A 20,512-nucleotide genomic window follows, 5' to 3' on the forward strand; every position below is an offset into this window, starting at 1 on the left:
ACCAAAAATGACAGAAATCTTTCCCATAGTTAGTAAACGCAATAACTTTTGCGCAAACCAATCAAAATACGCTTATTGCGATTTTTTTTACCAAACATGGTTAGCAGAAAACAAATTGGCCACAAATTTAAAAAAAAATTGTTTTTTACATCTTTTTTGGGGGGAATTTCATATAAAAAAAAATGTTAAAAATATTGTTATTTTTTCAAAATAAACGCTCTTTTTTTGTTTTTAGCGCAAAAAGTAAAAATCGCACAGGTGATCACATACCACCAAAAGAAAGCTCTGTTTGTGGGAAAAAAAGGACGTAAATTTCGTTTGGGTACGGCGTTGCATGACCGCGCAATTGTCAGTTAAAGTCGCACAGCACCGAATCGCAAAAAGTGGCCCAGGCGTAAGACAGCAAAATGCTCTAGTGGTAAAGTGGTTAATGGACATTTCCAATGTTTTGTCTCTACAAGAAAATGGATGTTGAAAGAATCTCCTGTCTAGTATGGGCCTCTATTTTTTTTTTATCTTCTACTTCCCTGGTTTCTCTCAATCATATAAATGGCATCCCAAATGCTGAATCACAGTGGAGAACAAAAAAAAAAAAAAAAAAAAAAAAAACACTACAGTGCACTGCTGCACACTGAAGAAGGGTCCATGTAGTACAGTACTGTATAACACACTAATGGTTCAACAATGCTTTGTGAATGGGCCCTTACATAAAGATTCCCCTTCTGTACATCTCTAAAAATGATCACCAACACAGAGATAAACAAATAACACAATGTACAGTTTTTTTTTTTTTAAAATAGGTTTTTACCTAAAATAGAATAAGTACACTGAGGAGTGAGGAAACCAACTTATCCAAACAACTAAAAACTAAGAATTCCCCTGGTTACACAGACTGATAGATCACCACCCCCCAGACTGACAACCCCTACTACCAACTACTGACACCCCAGACTGAACCCCCTGCTGCTGACACCCAAGACTGACAGACCTACACCACAGCCGGCCTGATACCCCCCCCCCCTAACAATTACTGACACCTTAGAGTGACCCCATCCAACTGAAACACCAGACTGAGCCCCTTCCACTAATACACGTCACCCCCAACTAATGACAACACAGAATGACCCATGCAGGCTGTGAAATTCAGTATCCTGGCTATATCCACTCTTATAATAATGCAGTCTGAATAATTCTGACGAGGCTGAAGTTGGTTTCTAATTCGTCCAGTTTCTTATACATTACTATGACAAATAAACCTTTTTTCCTCTTATTCCTCTGCAGTAAATCTGTTTTTTTCTACATAAATGTTAAATATTATTTGTGAACAATCAGATTAATAAAAAAAAATCTAGATTATTTGTGTTTTTACTGAAAAAAACGATAGTGAAAAAATATGCATTTTGAATAAGTAACTGAGGAATTTAAGCTGTTAACCACTTTACCACTAGAGCATTTTGCTGTCTTACGTCTGGGCCACTTTTTGCGATTCGGCGCTGTGCGACTTTAACTGACAATTGCGCGGTCGTGCGACGCCGTACCCAAACGAAATTGACGTCCTTTTTTTCCCACAAACAGAGCTTTCTTTTGGTGGTATTTGATCACCTGTGCGATTTTTACTTTTTGCGCTATAAACAAAAAAAGAGCGTTTATTTTGAGAAAATAACAATATTTTTAACATTTTTTTATATGAAATTCCCCCCAAAAAAGATGTAAAAAACAATTTTTTTTTAAATTTTTGGCCAATTTGTTTTCTGCTACCTATGTTTGGTAAAAAAAATCGCAATAAGCATATTTTGATTGGTTTGCGCAAAAGTTATTGCGTTTACTAACAAAGGGAAAGATTTTTGTCATTTTTGGTGTTTTTGTTTTTAACGCGTAATGGCGGCGATCTGCGATTTTTTTTGCGGGACTGAGACATTGCGGCGGACAGATCGGACCCTTGACTGACATTTTTGACACTTTTGGGGGTACCAGTGACATTACTACAGTAATCAGTGCTATAAATATGCACTGTTACTGTAAAAATGACACTGGCAGGGAAGGGGTTAACTTTATTGGAGAGGGAGGGGTTAATGTATGCCTGGTGCTTACTGACGTGTCACGTGTCACGTGTGTGACTTTGTGAGACAGGGAAAGATTGGATGTCCAGCTATGCTGAACAGTCCGATCTGTCACTTCCTGTCACTGAGGAGATCCGCCCGCTTGTGTTTACACAGGCGGGCGGATCTCCACACTAGATCCCCGACGATCGGGGCAGAGCAGCGGCGATCGCCGCTGCTCCTCCCCTGGCCCGACTCCCGCTGTGAATGAAAACAGCGGGAGCGCGCCTCCGGCGGCGCGCGAGCGCCGCCTACAGGGGAGGAGTCTGACGACGTAGGTCTACGTCGTCAGACGGGAACGAGCCACTTTGCCGCAGTACTATTACAGTACTTAGCGGTAAAGTGGTTAAACGCTGTGGGGCCACTAATCTAATGGTGGAAATACAAAGAGTAAGGACCCCTCCATAATACCCAACTGAATCCAGCCTGGCCCAAACTGTGGATTGGCATTAAAACAGGTGCCAACCTTGCCAACTATATAAAGAGTAAGGACCCCTCCATAATACCCAACTGTACCCAGCCTGGCCCAAAGTGGGGATTGGCAGGAAAACAGGTGCCAACCTTGCCAACTATATACATTTTCAGCATTTTGAAAAAGTAAGGGGTTAAATGCCTTGAACAGCATTTAACCCCTTAAATTCCTCAGTTACTTATTCAAAATGCTGAAAATGTATATTTCCACTCTTAGATCAGTGGCCCAAATGCGTTTAACCCCTTAAAATCACCAGTTACTAATTGAAAATTCTGAAAATGTATATACTTGGCAAGGTTGGCACCTGTTTTCATGCCAATCCACAGTTTGGGCCAGGCTGGATACAGTTGGGTATTATGGAGGGGTCCTTACTCTTTATATTTCCACCCTTAGATCAGTGGCCCAACGGCATTTAACCCCTTAAATTCCTCAGTTACTTATTCAAAATGAGGAAAATGTATATAGTTGGCACCTGTTTTCTTGCCAATCCACAGTTTGGGCCAGGCTGGGTACAGTTGGGTATTATGGAGGGGCCCTTACTCTTTATATTTCCACCCTCAGATCAGTGGCCCAACGGCGTTTAACCCCTTAAATTCCTCAGTTATTTATTAAAAATGCTGAAAATGTATATAGTTGGCAAGGTTGGCACCGGTTTTCTTGCCAATCCACAGTTTGGGCCAGGCTGGATACAGTTGGGTATTATGGAGGGGTTCTTATTCTTTATATTTCCACCCTTAGATTAGTGGCCCAACAGCGTTTAACCCCTTAAAATCACCAGTTACTTATTCAAAATGCTGAAAATGTATATAGTTGGCACCTGTTTTCCTGCCAATCCACAGTTTGGGCCAGGCTGGATACAGTTGGGTATTATGGAGGGGTTCTTATTCTTTATATTTCCACCCTTAGATTAGTGGCCCAACAGCGTTTAACCCCTTAAAATCACCAGTTACTTATTCAAAATGCTGAAAATGTATATAGTTGGCACCTGTTTTCTTGCCAATCCACAGTTTGGGCCAGGCTGGGTACAGTTGGGTATTATGGAGGGGTTCTTCTTTATATTTCCACCCTTAGATTAGTGGCCCAACAGCGTTTAAGCCCTTAAAATCACCAGTTACTTATTCAAAATGCTGAAAATGTATATAGTTGGCAAGGTTGGCACCTGTTTTAATGCCAATGCACAGTTTGGGCCAGGCTGGATTCAGTTGGGTATTATGGAGGGGTCCTTACTCTTTGTATTTCCACCGTTAGATTAGTGGCCCAACAGCATTTAACCCCTTAAATTCCTCAGTTACTTATTCAAAATGCATATTTTTTCATCCATTTTTCACTATCGTTTTTTTAAGTAAAAACACAAATAATCTAGATTTTTGTTTATTAATCTGATTGTTCACAAATAATATTTAACATTTATGTAGAAAAAAACAGATTTACTGCAGAGGAAAAAAGGTTTATTTGTCATAGTAATGTATAAGAAACTGCCGAATAAGAAACCAACTTCAGTGAATAAGAAACTGGACGAATAAGAAACCAACTTCAGCCTCGTATAATTCTGTCTCCCACTGACAGAGCACAATTCCACACACAGTGACATCCCCCAGGCCAAACTACTGTCCCCTGCCCTCAGCTGACAGAGCCCCCCCCCCCCCCCAATCCCCACTGACTAATAGACCCCCCCATCCCCCAAACAACTGCCCTGCCACTCCCCAGTAACAACCCCCCCCCCCCCCAACAACTACTGCTCCGCTACCCCACCAACTACTTCCCCGCCATTCACCATTGACAGACACTCACCCCACCAACTACCGCCCCCCCACTACCAGGCCCTCACCGCCCCCCCCCCAACTACTGCCCCTCCACTCACCACTGACAGACCCCTAATTACTGCCCCACCAACTACTGCCCGCCCCCCCCCCCCTACCAGACCCTTACTTCCTAACTTCTGCCACGCCACTCCTCACTGACAGACCCAGACCCCCAACTACTGCTATGCCACTCCCCACTGATAAACCCCCACCAACTATCGCCCCCCCCCCCACCTACTGCCCTGCCACTCCCCACTGACAGAACCCCAGGCCTACTACCAGATCACCACCCCACACCCACTACCAGACCCCCACCACACCAACTACTGCTCCGCCCCCACTACCAGGTCCCCACCCCGCTGACAGACCACCACCCCACCTAAGCCCCCCCACTACCAGACCCCCACCCCGCAACTACTGCTCCCCGCTGACAGACCACCACCCCACCAAAGCCCCCCCACTACCAGACCCCCACCCCCCAACTACTACCAGGCCACCACCCCACCAACTAACATTCGCCCCACTACCAGATCCACAACTACTACCCTGCCACTCCCCACCCCCACTACCAGATCCTCACCCCCCAACTACAAGACCACTACCACCTCAACTACTGCCCCCCAACTCCTCACTGACAAACCACCACCACCCCACCACCTCCCAACTACTGCCTCCCCACTCCCTACCAAAAGAACCTCCAACCTATGTGAAATCCCCGGGGATAAGCACTCAACTTTCAGCATTCAAGCATTAATCCAGCCTGTGCGCCCCACCGGCCACTCGGCATTTAAGGGGTTCATTTTGCTATGCTGCCTGTTCCGCAGCAGCATCTCCATCTCCACGTTCGGCTTGTTTCCCTGAAACCGGCGCAGTCGCAGTAGGGAAAACCGTCTTTCTCGGGGATACAAATCTACATGCTACGCCGTCGTTTACAACCTACTGTTTGCTGTAAGCTTTAGGTCACTCCCCCAGTTCGCTCATTGGTTAGGAACTAACGCCCCCTTTTTTTTGGCCAATCATCAGTGGGTTGCCTGTGTTCCACGGGTTTGACGGGAAATGTAGTTCCTAATGTCTAGCGAGTAACTGAGTCTTTGCTCTACAGCCATTCGGTAAACTACAGGTTCCAGACAGAAACAAACGCTGCTTTATTAATTTTTTTACATGTACTCCCGCCTTACGGATGTGAGAGGCTTGTAGAACAATTGGTGCTTTAGAGGAGTCGTAGTTTGATACCCTGTGTGAGCTAAGGCTACGACCATACGGTGAGAATTTATTCATTACTTTCCAGAGAACTTTCTAGATGTCATGTGGGAGAAACTACGCCTGAAGTATTTGCATTGGGAAATTTTTCATTTACTTGCAATGCGAATGGATAGTGGAAGGTGAAAAGCTTTTTGGAATGGGACATACTAAAAGGAATGACCGTCCCTGGAATAGGAATTGATGTTATTTCACTTTAAATTAAAGTATAAGTAAACTCTGAAAATACATTTCTTTGATTTGTAAGGTTTGGTCTGTTAAAGTGGTATTGTACCCAAAAACAAAAATGTAATATTAGTTTATCTATTCTGAAAGCAGAATTGCCCAACCTTTTTACCCCAGGGGAACCCTTGAAAAAAACTTTAAGGGCTCTTTCACACGGCCGCTCCGTGTGAAAGCTCCGCTGCGGTCCTTTTTTTCCCACGGAGCGGATGACATTTCTGTCATCCGCTCCGTATGCCCGCATATCATCCCGTCCGTTTGCGGATGATATACGGACATAATGTAAGTCTATGGGGGTTTGCGGATGACACCGCTGACATCCGATTTTCCTTCCTTTCCGTTTTTTGAACGGAACAAAAATAGGGTTTTGTTCAGATCCAAAAAACGGAACAGAACTGACCGGAAGAAAATCGGATGTCAGAAGATGGTATTCCGCTGACATCCGCAATGCCATAGACTTACATTATGTCCGCAAATCATCCGCAACAAAATAGGATGATTTGCGGACATACGGAGCGCCCGTGTGAAAGGGCCTTAAAAGAGAAACATGGCTTTGTTTTTTTCTTTTCCAGATACATACTTACCTAATAAAAGAAAAGGAATTGGCAGCACTCCAGGTTGAGTCAAAATCCAGATTTATTGACTGGACATCCAAATATGACAATTGTGACAAGGTAGACGCGTTTCACACACTGACTGTGATTAAGCACACAGTCAGTGTGTGAAACGCGTCTACCTTGTCACGATTGTCATATTTGGATGTCCAGTCAATAAATCTGGATTTTGACTCAACCTGGAGTGCTGCCAATTCCTTTTCTTTTATCAAGTTTTCACAGAGGCGAGCCGGGGCATGCACCTGTGTGAGTCATCAGGCAATTACACCACCTTGAGCAGTGATTCCTTGTCTGTTCAATTACATACTTACCTAGTTGGATGCAGCATCGGTCCCCCGCCACCTCTGCACTGAGAACCGAGCGATGGAACACCGCCAATTGCTCGGTACTGACAGCTCACTGAGAAGAGAGCTGCTGTCAGTCCTCCGCTCTCAGCTCGGCCTCCTCCTTGCTCACTAGAGTGCTGGGCTGTGGCGGGGCGGGGAGCGGCTGGTGAGCCGGGTGTCTGTCCAAGCACCTGGCAGATCCTGACTTCCATTGTCACGATGACACGGTGCCTGGACTGACTTCTGTGATGTCAGCAGAGAGCGGGCTCTTTCACACATTCGGACCGTTCAGATCCCCAAAAAAAATGGACAGGCGGATCTGAACGGTCCGCCTGTGTGAAAGAGCCCACTCTCATGCATTCCTATTGGGGAATCGGATTTCAGCAAAGACATGTCCGCTGACATCTGATCTGTCAAATCTGGACAGATGGAAACCCTATTTTCCATCCGTCCATCGGATCGGATGAGAAAGGACCGGCGGTCCGTTCCCATCCGATTCCCCCATAGAGATGCATGGGGAACTGACAGCTGTGTCTCTGCACACAGCGCGCAGAACAGCTGTCATCCTCCTGCTCAGCGGGGGATCGGCGGATCGATCCCCCACTGAGAAAAACTGAGTCCGTCCGACGGACGGAGTGTGTGAAAGGGCCCTTAAGGTCTCTGGGAACACCTATTAACCACTTTCCCACTGGGCACTTAAATCCCCCTTTCTAACCAGGCCAATTTTCAGCTTTCAGTGCTTTGAATTATAATTAGTCATGCAACACTGTACCCATATGAAATTTTTGCCTTTTTTTCACACAGAGCTTTCTTTTGGTGGTATTTAATCATGACTGGGTTTTTTATTTTTTTGTGACATAAATGAAAAAAGACCAAAAAAATTGTTAAAAAAAAAAATGCATTTTTTTTGTTTGTTATAAAATTTTGCGAATTAGTACTTGATCTTCCGTTCATTGACGGACACAGCTCCTTGGGATTCCTGACCATTGGGTTATACTGCCCCCTAGAGGAGTAGGACCCTAGGCAGAAAAAAGAACTTGACTATGCCTATGGGCAGTTCCAAGAGGTATAGTTCCCCTCTCTACTATGGTTACTATAGGAAAAGTTTTTTCTCAAGTCGTCTTCCAGGACAGCCCATGAGAACTAGGGCCCCTCCTACCAGGACAGGAAACACGTTAACCCTACCAGATAAAAGGCGGTCCTCCAGTCCTCACCCTTAAGTATTCGTGTTTCCTCCGGGCCAGTGTTAATTTCGTTGACTAAAATGTTTTTATTGACTAACACAATTTTAGTCGACTAAAATACGACTAAAACTAAAACAATTCAGATGACTAAAATACGACTAAAACTAAAATGGCATTTTAGTCATAAGACTAAAATACGACTAAAATGGCATTTCTCTTACGTCTTCTGACAGTCGCCGCCCACTCATACAGTCTTCACTACTGGGTATTGGTCTTATCCACAGGAGTAAGCTAGGCAGAAGATTTTGTTAGAAAACATTCACAAAACCTTGTATAGACACACCTACAGGGGGCTGTCCCTCTGGTCCAATACCCCCCTGCTAGCAGCATTTCCAATTCAGTTTGTCTTTTGCCTAGTTAGGAGTAGGCAGGCTTCCCTTGGCTGGGGCTGCAGTCTCAGCCTTTTCTTCTTATTTTTTTATTTCTTAAAAAAAGTGATTTTTCTTTACACTGATAGCATTTTATTTGTTCCTGCGCTTAGTTAGTCAGACTTCGGAAGACTACAGCTTTTGCGGAGCTGGGAATCGCACTGGAGCGTTACGGAATCCCAGCCTGCCATCGAGCGTTAGCAGGCTGTGCGTACGCCCAGGCCTCGCAAACGACCTGTCCCTGTCCTCAGGGACAAGCCTGTGAAGTGGCTACTTTGCTGGGATGTCTCAACTGCGGTACGCCACGTGTTGCTAGCGTCCTGTTCGGCTGAAGGCACCCCCACCCGGAGTGGGAGGCTTCCTGTCACAGAGCGGTACCCCACGTTTCGCTGGACGGTGAGTACCCCTCTGTCTATAACATTATCTGTCAGGGGGTGTATGTGGGGCCTCTGTTATGGGGATGGCAGTCTATGTCGAGTCTATAATATCCCCCTCATGTCTGTCAGTATGGTTCCCGTGTGTCCCTTCCCGGTCCCTGCAGGGGCGCTATAGCAGTTTTGCCACGGTGTGGGGGGTTGCGGGGGTCCCTGAGTCCCTGTGATGCTTGTGCAACGTTTTGGGGGTACAGACATGCTTGTGGGGGCCGCAATCGGTGTAAAACCGCGGGGCCGCCATTTCAGGTGTGGGCAGGCTGTTTGACCTCATTGTGAGGGCAGCAGCCATTCTCTGTAATGCTTTGGCGGCGCCATCTTTAGTGTGGGCAATGTGTTTCCTCAATGTGCTCAGCAGCCATTTTCTCTGAGCCTCCCCCATAGACATACATTGGCAACCATTTTCTTGTGGCTCAAAACTATGTTCTGCCTCTAGTGGCGTGACATCATTTCCTTCTCCTGCCACACAGATCGAGCTGGTAGCATGGGTACAGTATAGGACACTTCTGGGGGATTTTCTTTCTGTTATTTCTGGTTTATATCTCTGCTGGCAGTTATTATTTTTCAGTGCTTCGTAGCACAGGCTAGTTATTCATTGCGGTGGGAACCGCAGTGATCGCCGATTTAAAGGGCCAGCGCCATTTAATTTCTAAGTGTTCTGATGGAGTCCCAGGATAGCAAATTCCCCCCAGCTCTGGTGGAGGGTTCAGGTACTCCTGAATCCTCTGCAATAGTCTCACTTACTGCTGCACTTACGACTTTAGCGTCCAATGTGGATCTGTTGATGTCTGAGCGGGCTTCTAAGAAAAGGCCCAGGCTTTCTCAGTTTTCTGATTCAGAGCCAGATATGGTTGCCATGGACAGTGTACCCCCTGAAGGGTCTCAGTCCTCTCAGTCGGATGGGGAGGAGGTGGAGGATTCCCCCTCCGGGTCCGCAAGAGAACGCGCTGCAATGTCTGCGCTCATTAGCTCTGTTAAAGACACGCTACATTTAGAAGATGAGCCCCACCTGCCGGGTAAGCGGTCTTCCTTTGGGACCCGCAAAGCCCAGAAGTCGGTTTAGGTGTTTCCCTGTCCTACTGAGTTTCACGACACAGTGAATGAACAATGGCGCAATTTAAAGTGCAATTTTGTGGTGCCTAAGCGGTTTCAGTACCGTTATCCCTTTGCGTCTCCGGTGGATTCGCGCTGGACTGTGGCCCCTAAGGTGGACCATAATGTATAGAGAGAAATAGCTGCACTCCAACTTGAAGGTGAAAAATATAAAATCTGTTTTATTCGTATCCAAAAGATAAAATCAATTCAAAGTGTATCCATAGTACAGTCAGAGACAAGAGATGAACGCATAGTAGTTGACACGTTTCACGGATAAACGTCCGCTTAGTCGTAACCATGCACATACATGAAGAGATATTGCTTAAATAGTGGCTAACACTTCCTGAGCTCATCCTTGATCATCGTTAATTGAGCACACAGCTGCAAGTCATCCACACCCAGTTAACAAATGGAAACAGCCCAGCAAAATTTCATGTATGGAGACACCACCCACAGCAAGGCAATTGCAATGGGTATGAAAAATAGAAGACAGAATAAAAGAAATAAAAAGCAATAATAACAAAGATAATGTAGAAAAAAAAGAAGAAAAAGACAAAGCAAAAGCTATAGAAAATAAAAAAGAAATATAAAAATGTAGAGCAAAATAAGAAATAGGAAGCCAGATCCGTAAAATGCATGTGAGTTGCTGGGATGATCTCTCCTAGTACAGACTATAAAACCTCTTTAAAGGAAAACGAAAGAGAGAGAAATCCCTCGATTTAGATAATATGAAATGCATACATGCACCGCCGAAATGGCAATAAAGGAAAACATGCATCTAGGTCTCATGTAGAGGATATCGATGCATATGAAGCATGCCTCCTTAAAGTAACCATATATAAAGTTACACAGAAAAAATGCTATGAAAAAATGAATAAATGAACCAACCCTGGAAAATATAAAATAAAATAAACACTACTAAGAAATGAAAAATCATAATCAATTCATGTATATAATAAATAGCCGATATCATCACAGCTATGTGCTCCATAAACGATAGTGATCGTACAATGTAGTAATATAACATCCTTGGGTATTATAAGCCCCGTACACACATACCGATTGTCGGACGTAAATATTCGGCCGATGACCGATCGGCCGATTGTAGGCTTGTTAGTATGATGCTTCCGACAGCCGACAGCGCATTTTCGGCCAAACAGAATCTGTCGTGCAGGCATTAAAATTTTTCTTGGCCAACACCAGAACGGCCGATTGTTCACCAGTCAGTACAGATTTCGGCCGACAGACAGCCGATTAGCAAGACTGGGCATGCTCAGAAAAGAAAAAAGACAAGGAAAGTTAACCATCACATGACATCACTTCTGCAGTCGGCTGTTGTTGGCCGACAAAATTCGTGTGCAGTCTTTTGCAGTTTTCAACAGACACGACAGCCCTGGACAAAAGACGGCCGATCATTTGGCCGACGATCAGTACGTGTGTACGGGGCTTTATACCCCAATTCTGTTACAACAAAGATACACCTTATTATAACAACATGCATTTATATAATTACATCACAGAACAGTCTAATGCATGTGGTATAAATATATACACAAACAAATTAAACAATGTATCAAAGTGTGTACATGCATGTTACAAAACGTACAGATATCGCATAGGCACAATAACCCTGGTATTCCAGAGTGAACCAAATATCCAAAAAAGGATTCAAACAAATAAGTATAATAATATGTAATAAATCAATAAAGGAAGCACAAAAAAAAAAAAATAGAAAAAACGCAGGAAAAAGAAAAAAAGGAAAGAAAACAGAAAAAAGAGGGGGAGAAAGGAAAAACAAAACCAGAGAGAAAGAGAAGAAAAGAAAACGGAGAAAAAAAATAAATAGAAAAAACGCAGGAAAAAAAAGAAAACAAAAACGCAGGGGAAAAAAAAAAAAGAAAGAAAAGAAAACAGAAAAAGAGGGGGAGAAAAGAAAAACAAAACCAGAGAGAAAGAAAAGAAGAGAAAACGGAAAAAAACAAAAAAAAAACAGAGATAGATAGCAATTGTTGCTCTTCTTTTTTTTTTTTTTTTCCCGTTTTCTCTTCTTTTCTTTCTCTCTGGTTTTGTTTTTCCTTTCTCCCCCTCTTTCTTCTGTTTTCTTTCTTCTTTTTTTTTTGCCCTGCGTTTTTTCTATTTTTTTTTTTGTTCTTCCTTAAGTCCCCGTTCACACTAAGGCGACCTGGTCACCTCACCGGTAGCCGTAGGTCGCCTTCCATAGGGAAGCTGGGGACCCGTTCTAATAGGAGCGACACAAGTCGCTCCAACTTAGAAAAAGGGTCCGGAGCTTCTTTGGGGCGACCCGGAGGCGACCGCCATAGACTTCAATGTTATGAAGTCCGTGGCGGCCGCTCCGAGGTCGCGGCGCGCTGCTCACACCGCGACCTCGGAGGTCGCCCCCCCCCCCAAGTCGGATCGCGGCAATGTGAACGGGGCCTTATTGATTTATTACATATTATTATACTTATTTGTTTGAATCCTTTTTTGGATATTTGGTTCACTCTGGAATGCTAGGGTTATTGTGCCTATGCGATATCTGTACGTTTTGTAACATGCATGTACACACTTTGATACATTGTTTAATTTGTTTGTGTATATATTTATACCACATGCATTAGACTGTTCTGTGATGTGATTATATAAATGCATGTTGTTATAATAAGGTGTATCTTTGTTGTAACAGAATTGGGGTATATAATACCCAAGGATGTTATATTACTACATTGTACGATCACTATCGTTTATGGAGCACATAGCTTTGATGATATCGGCTATTTATTATATACATGAATTGATTATGATTTTTCATTTCTTAGTAGTGTTTATTTTATTTTATATTTTCCAGGGTTGTTTCATTTATTCATTTTTTCATAGCATTTTTTCGGTATAACTTTATATATGGTTACTTTAAGGAGGCATGCTTCATATGCATCGATATCCTCTACATGAGACCTAGATGCATGTTTTCCTTTATTGCCATTTCGGCGGTGCATGTATGTATTTCATATTATCTAAATCGAGGGACTTCCCGCTCTTTCTTTTTCCTTTAAAGAGATTTTATAGTTTGTACTAGGAGAGATCATCCCAGCAACTCACATGCATTTTACGGATATTTCTTATTTTGCTCTACATTTTTATATTTATTTTTATTTTCTATGGCTTTTGCTTTGTCTTTTTCTTTTTCTTCTTTTTCTCTTTTTCTACATTATCTTTGTTATTATTGCTTTTTATTTCTTTTATTCTGTCTTCTATTTTTCATACGCATTGCAATTGCCTTGCTGTGGGTGGTGTCTCCATACATGAAATTTTCCTGAGCTGTTTCCATTTGTGAACTGGGTGTGGATGACTTGCAGCTGTGTGCTCAATTAACGATGATCAAGGATGAGCTCAGGAAGTGTTAGCCACTATTTAAGCAATATCTCTTCATGTATGTGCATGGTTACGACTAAGCGGACGTTTATCCGTGAAACGCGTCAACTACTATGCGTTCATCTCTTGTCTCTGACTGTACTATGGATACACTTTGAATTGATTTTATCTTTTGGATACGAAAAAAAAAGATTTTATATTTTTCACCTTCAAGTTGGAGTGCGGCTATTTCTCTCTATACAATACAGTTGCCTGGACTGCGGATCCTTGCTGCACCTTATTTTGATGGTTGGGATTACCTTATCACTGGAGCGGTTCTTTTGCCCTTTCTGCTGATCTGTGACCCTAAGGTGGACCACACTGTGTCCAGGTTAAATAAAGCCACTTTGATGCCCGCTGAGGATTCTCCGGTGTTTAGAGATCTGGCGGATAGGCGGGTGGAGTCTCTTACCCGGCATTCCTATCTGGTGGCAGGTTCCTTGATGAAACCCGTGTTCGCCTTAGTAATGGTCTCTCAGGCTGTGGTGGAGTAGACTAAGGTACTAAGACGCACCCTTGTGGCTGATTCCACCCCTCCTGTTACTCTGGAGATGGTGGACCAAATTATTCAGGCTGTTTTATACCTGTGTGACGCGGCCTTGGATGACGCCCCTTTAGTCTTACGCTTATCTGCAGTCGCAGTGACGATCCGTCGCATCGTGTGTTTGAAAAGCTGGTGGGCCGACCAGTCTTCCAAGAAGACAGTGTCTGACATCCCTCATGCAGGGAATCGCCTTTTTGGGGACTCCCTGGACGAATTAGTGAAGGGGGGTCACTGGGGGTAAAAGCACGCTGCTGCCCCAGGTTTCCACGGGCAAGTCTTTCTGCGGTAAGCGGGGCCCTTCCTTTAAACCTAACCAGGGGTCCCTTTGTGGCTTCAAGGCACAAGACAAGGGCAAATCCTTCGAGGCCTCTGGTGGCCAGAAGAAGCCTTGGGCGGGGAAATCAAAAGCCGCCCACTCTGGCACGGCGACCCATCCCGCCTCGACCTAAAGGGGCGCCCTCACCCGTCTCAGGGGTGGGGGGACGTTTGCGCTGTTTTCCCGAGCCCTGGCTGGCCAAGGTTCGGGACAGATGGGTTCAGGAACTCATTCGGTCAGGGTACAAGATCGAATTTCGATCACGCCCAACAGACAGATTCTTTCCGAATCTGTTCACGGTGCCCAGGAAGGGGGGCAAGGTGCGTCCAATTTTGGACTTAAAGTTTCTAAACCTCTTCGTGCAGGGTTCAAAAATTCCGCATGGAGTCCCTCCGATCGATGGTGGCCTCCCGGAGTCCGGGAGATTTCCTGGCTTCCATCTACCTCAAGGATGCGTATTTACGCATCCCCATTTACAAAGGTCATCAGAGGTACCTCAGATTCGCACTCGCGGAGGAGCACTATCAGTTTGTGGCGTTGCCTTTTGGTCTTGCTTCGGCTCCAAGGGTGTTTACCAAAGTGTTGGCTCCTGTCCTGGCCCTGTTGCAGGCGCAGGGGATTGCAATCCTTGGGTATCTGGATGATCTCCTATTAAGGTCGAGTTCCAGTGCCACACTGTTGCGCGATCTGTCAACCACGGTTCAGATGTTTCAGGAGGTCGGGTGGACCATCAATTTTCAGAAGTCGATATTGTCTCCTTCTGTTCGCCTCCCTTGCCTGGGGATGGTTTGGGACTCCGCCCAGGCAAAAGTCTTCCTGCCGGAGGACAAACTCCGGACTCTGCAGAACAAGTCCTCATCGCTCAGGACCTGCTTGCGGTCCCTGGGATTGATGGTGTCAGCCTTCAAGGCGATACCATTTGCACAGTTCCACACATGAAAGGAGGATCTCTTTGAGCCACCAAGTCAGAGCGGATCTTCTGTGGTGGCTCCAGTCTCCGGCTCTGACGGAAAGGAAATCCTTCCGGCCGTTGTCATGGACGGTGGTCACCACGGACGCCAGCCTGTCAGGCTGGGGTGGCGTTCTAGGCAATTGTCTGCCCAGGGCACTGTCGATCAAAATCTTGGAACTGCGAGCGATCAGACTATGTTTGCTCCGTTGGTCGGATCATCTTCGGGGCTGCCCTGTGCGTGTGCAGACGGACAACGCAACTGTGGTGGCTTACATAAATCACCAAGGGGGCACCAGGAGTGCCGGGGCGGCCATGGAAGTGGCCGAGATTCTGTCTTGGGCCGAGACGCAGGTCCCGGCGATTTTGGCAGTTCACATTCCAGGTGTGGAGAACTGGCAGGCCAACTATCTGAGCCGTCAGACCCTGATGCCTGTCAGGGCAAAATTTTTTTTTTTAGCCTGTCCCCTCCTGTTGGGGTTTTTCCCCCTTTGGTTATTTTGCTTTCCTGGGTTTGTTTGCTCCTGTTGAACTTTCCTGTTACCCAGTGATTTACCTTTCTGGTACAAGATAAGGTTCTTTTCTCTGAACTGGGTGCTGCGTTGCCTTTTAGACGGTTACGTTTCCCACCCCTCACATCTTCACTGCTTTGGGACATCTCAGTAGTGAAGACTGTATGAGTGGGTGGCCACTGTCAGAGGACGTAAGAGAAAATAGAATTTTTGTAAGAACTTACTGTAAAATTCTTTTCTCTGGGTCCTCCGACAGTCGCCGCCCCCCGCCCCTCTTTTGGGGTTCATGGACCTATATACTGCTTGCTACAAACTGAATTGGGAATGCTGCTAGCAGGGGGGTATTGGACCAGAGGGACAGCCCCCTGTAGGTGTGTCTATACAAGGTTTTGTGAATGTTTTCTAACAAAATCTTCTGCCTAGCTTACTCCTGTGGATAACCAATACCCAGTAGTGAAGACTGTATGAGTGGGCGGCGACTGTCAGAGGACTCAGAGAAAATAATTTTACGGTAAGTTCTTACAAAAATTATATTTTTAGTCCTAAGACTATAACTAAAACTAAATTGAAAATTGACATAAAAATTAACACTTCTCTGCTGGCAATTTCTAAATCAGCAACACAATTCCATCCAGAGCCTGTAATAATAGCACATTAAAGTTTAAACATGTATTGCACCACCACATAAGCATAAGTAAGAGGGCATCTACTAAGCTGCTGAAAACTTAAATTAAGAAAAAGGCTTTTCTTATATTTTTCCCTAATATTTAATGTTGGTAATATATTCAGGTAATATGTGCAATGACATTACAGCCAATAAAGTTTACAGTTTTTTGGGTTTTTGTATTGTAAAGTTGCACTTTGCGGTTTGTCAAAAAGCAATATTTCTGTTTGTTTATGAAACTTGGTTTTATTTATAAAGATGTTATATATCACAATGGCTAATGGGCCATACACACTATACAATTTTCTTTAGATTTTTTTCCTTTAGATTTACCAAAACCATATAATATGAGGTCAAATCTAAACACTTTCAATTTGTATGCAATCAGGCAGGCCCTTGTATTACATAGTTGAAGGTAAATCTAAAGGAAGTCTTATCAACAAAAGTTGTATAGTATGTATCCAGCCTAAATCTGTGTCTGTAGTGTGTGTTCAAACCTTATAATATATTATTAGATTTTTACTCCAGGAGTATACAATTCATTTGGAAATGTTTAAATACAGGGCCTTGCGAAAGTATTCGGCCCCCTTGAACTTTGCGACCTTTTGCCACATTTCAGGCTTCAAACATAAAGATATGTGTATGGTGTAGAAAATCGGCGCTAATTCAAAATAGTAAATAAAATGTGATAAACTCTGTGACAATAACGATGTCCACCATTGTGGATGGTGCTCTATGTGATTAAACCCTGATGCAAAAAAAAAAACTAATTATTCAAAGTAAAATCAATACTCAATATAGAACTGTAAATAGGAGCCTATACACATGGAATCTTCAGTGAATGACTGTGAAAGGACTGTGCATAGATAAAGTCCTCAAATAAAATAGATAGTGTGTCAATCCCAAAGAAAATAATATATATATGGTGCAATCACAAAATAGTAATCATTGCAATCGATGAGAAATGGTGATGATCAATATAATCGTTGATAATATAAATCTGTGATGAAAAAATTCATAAAAAAAGTTATGTGTAAAAATAAATATCTGAGAAAGTCCCACAGTGTCCAATACACAATCACAGATGAATGAAATAAATTCTTCAAAAAGAAAATCTTAAAAGGATCAACCAATCGTATGATATAGCATCAATAGTCTGGATATCGATCCAATCTCCAACAAACAGGTGTGTAGTGGCCGCTTACCTCCCACACACACTATCTGCACATGTGTGTAATCCAAACAAGCCGATTGCTTTCCTTTGAAATGGGCTTCCGACCTCTCTCCTCTCTTGCGGGCATGTAATCACTGATGTTCGCAGTACATCGATCTCCCAATGCAATACAGGTCTTCAGCTGCACAATATGCTCACTTCGAGCCGTTCCGCCTCATAGGGTATAAAATGAGACCACATGGTGCAGTAACTTCAAAAACCAGTTTAATTAGAAATTAAGATACACTTACAATTAAATAGCAACAAACGAGCAAAAAGAATGCTACAAGCGATACACTGTAAAACCTCCGGTTACGGCCGTAAACACGGAGGTGACGTCACCCGGCTCCCCCCGACACGTTTCGTCACTACCGACGTGACTTTATCAAGGGATGTGAGCATGGGTGACTCGCTGCCGGTCTATATAGCATAGCGGTTGCCATGGAATCAATCAACCACATTACATTCACCATTGCACTGCCGATACAATAACGCTTGGTTCAACTAAGCACACGTCCGTGCTGTGAGTTAACCTATGAGGATGATCCTGAGCTTATTCATATGTTCGGTCAACCTCAAAAGACCGTCATACCATAGATAGGCAGATCTCAACGATTTTTTTCATTTTTTTCGGTCTGAAGTAATCAAACAGCAGGGAAATGGTGTAACATATATAAAAACATATGTATATACATGAAATGCCTCAAAATTGTGTATAAAATAAATAAAAATGATAAAAATATGCTAAAAATATAAAAATTCAAATTATATATATAAAAAATCGCAGATATCCAAATATAAATATATAAACTATATCGGTGGCCCTAATAAATATCAGAATGGTAAAAACCAGGAGAAGGTGAATCTAAAAATCAGAGATAAAACAATTTAAATCAAATTCGACATTAAGACCTAATGGAATAAAACTTTGAATTTCAAATATCCATCTGGATTCGGCTTGACTCAACGTCCTTATCTTGTTACTGCCCCTCCAGTGGGCTTTATATTTCTCCACCCCCCCAAAATTTTAAAAGTTTTGGATCTTTGTTATGTTTTTCAGAAAAATGTTTAGAAATACTATGCTTCACAAAACCTTTTTTGATGTTTTGAGTGTGTTCTCGCAAACGTTTCCAGAGGGGTCTTTTTGTACGTCCAACGTACTGAAATTTGCACGGACATTCGAGTATATATACCGTATCGATTGCATTGATTACTATTTTGTGATTGCACCATATATATATTATTTTCTTTGGGATTGACACATTATCTATTTTATTTGAGGACTTTATCAATGCACAATCCTTTCACAGTCATTCACTGAAGATTCCATGTGTATAGGCTCCTATTTACAGTTCTATATTGAGTATTGATTTTACTTTGAATATTTTGGTTTTTTTTTTGCATCAGGGTTTAATCACATAGAGCACCATCCACAGTGGTGGACATCGTTATTGTCACAGAGTTTATCACATTTTATTTACTATTTTGAATTAGCGCCGATTTTCTACACCATACACGTATCAATTCACAGTGGGGACACTGATTAAGATTGGCAGCTTTTTCTTTATTTTTATTTTTTTCATTTTGATTTTTTTGGAATTGATTCACTCCTATCAAACCCCTCTGGGTAGCGCATTGATCCTCTTATTTAATTTAAACATAAAGATATAAAACTGTAATTTTTTGTGAAGAATCAACAAGTGGGACACAATCATGAAGTGGAATGAAATTTATTGGATATTTCAAATAAAAATTGTGTCCCACTTGTTGATTCTTCACAATAAATTACAGTTTTATATCTTTATGTTTGGAGCCGGAAATGTGGCAAAAGGTCGCAAAGTTCAAGGGGGCCGAATACTTTCGCAAGGCACTGTATGTATATATATATATATAAAGCTGGGAGTGGGTATGTCATCCAGGATTCTCAAAAAGGCAGGTTGAGAGGCTCCAGGAGGACTGTTTAACCACTTGCCGTCTGAGTACCGTAGTACTACTGCGGCAAAGTGGCTCGTTATCGTCTGACGACGTAGTACTACCCCCTTCCCGCTGTATTCAGTCACAGCGGGAGTCGGGCCAGGGGAGGAGCAGCGGCGATCACCGCCGCTCTTCCCCGATCGTCGGGGATCTAGTGTGGAGATCCGCCTGCTTGTGTAAACACAAGCGGCCGGATCTCCCAAGTGACAGGCAGGGTCAGATTGCAGGGTTCAGCATAGCTGAACCCTGGATCTGTCCTTGTGTCACTCAGTCACCTCCCCCCACACACGTCAGTAAGCACCAGGCATACATTAACCCCTCCCTCTCCAATAAAATTAACCCCTTCCCTGCCAGTGTAATTTTTACAGTAACAGTACATATATATAGCACTGATTACTGCAGTAATGTCACTGGTACCCCCAAAAGTGTCAAAAATGTCAGTCAAGGGTCCGATCTGTCCGCCGCAATGTCGCAGTCCCACAAAAAAATCGCAGATCGCCGCCATTACGCGTTAAAAAAAAACACCAAAAATGACAGAAATCTTTCCCTTTGTTAGTAAACGCAATAACTTTTGCGCAAACCAATCAAAATACGCTTATTGTGAATTTTTTTACTAAACCTAGGTAGCAGAAAACAAATTGGCCAAAAATTTAAAAAAATTTTGATTTTTACATTTTTTTGGGGGGAATTTCATATAAAAAAAATGTGAAAAATATTGTTGTTTTTTCAAAATTTAAGCTCTTTTTTTGTTTATAGCGCAAAAAGTAAAAATCGCACAGGTGATCAAATACCACCAAAAGAAAGCTCTGTTTGTGGGAAAAAAAGGACGTAAATTTCGTTTGGGTATGGCATCGCACAATTGTCAGTTAAAGTTGCACAGCGCCGAATCGCAAAAAGTGGCCCAGACGTAAGACAGCAAAATGCTCTAGTGGTAAAGTGGTTAACTTGGAGGAGGCTGTGTTTTCAGTTTCCCCTGTGGTTAATAAAATACAGTTGGGG

At 43.2% G+C, this 20,512-nt stretch overlaps 1 protein-coding gene across 1 annotated transcript in view; it reads left to right on the plus strand.

Annotated features, from left to right (window-relative positions):
- The first annotated feature begins 5,373 nt into the window (after positions 1–5,373).
- The window catches only part of GGPS1 (geranylgeranyl diphosphate synthase 1), a 75,560-nt gene continuing 60,421 nt past the window's right edge, over positions 5,374–20,512 (plus strand). Inside the window, exon 1 of the mRNA XM_082249961.1 lies at positions 5,374–5,635. The gene's annotated coding sequence lies outside the window, so the exon portion shown is untranslated. The remainder of the gene's footprint in view (positions 5,636–20,512) is intronic.

The sequence above is a fragment of the Pelophylax lessonae genome (assembly GCF_965119305.1).
Source record: "Pelophylax lessonae genome assembly, chromosome: 3".
Taxonomy (NCBI): Eukaryota; Metazoa; Chordata; class Amphibia; order Anura; family Ranidae; genus Pelophylax; species Pelophylax lessonae.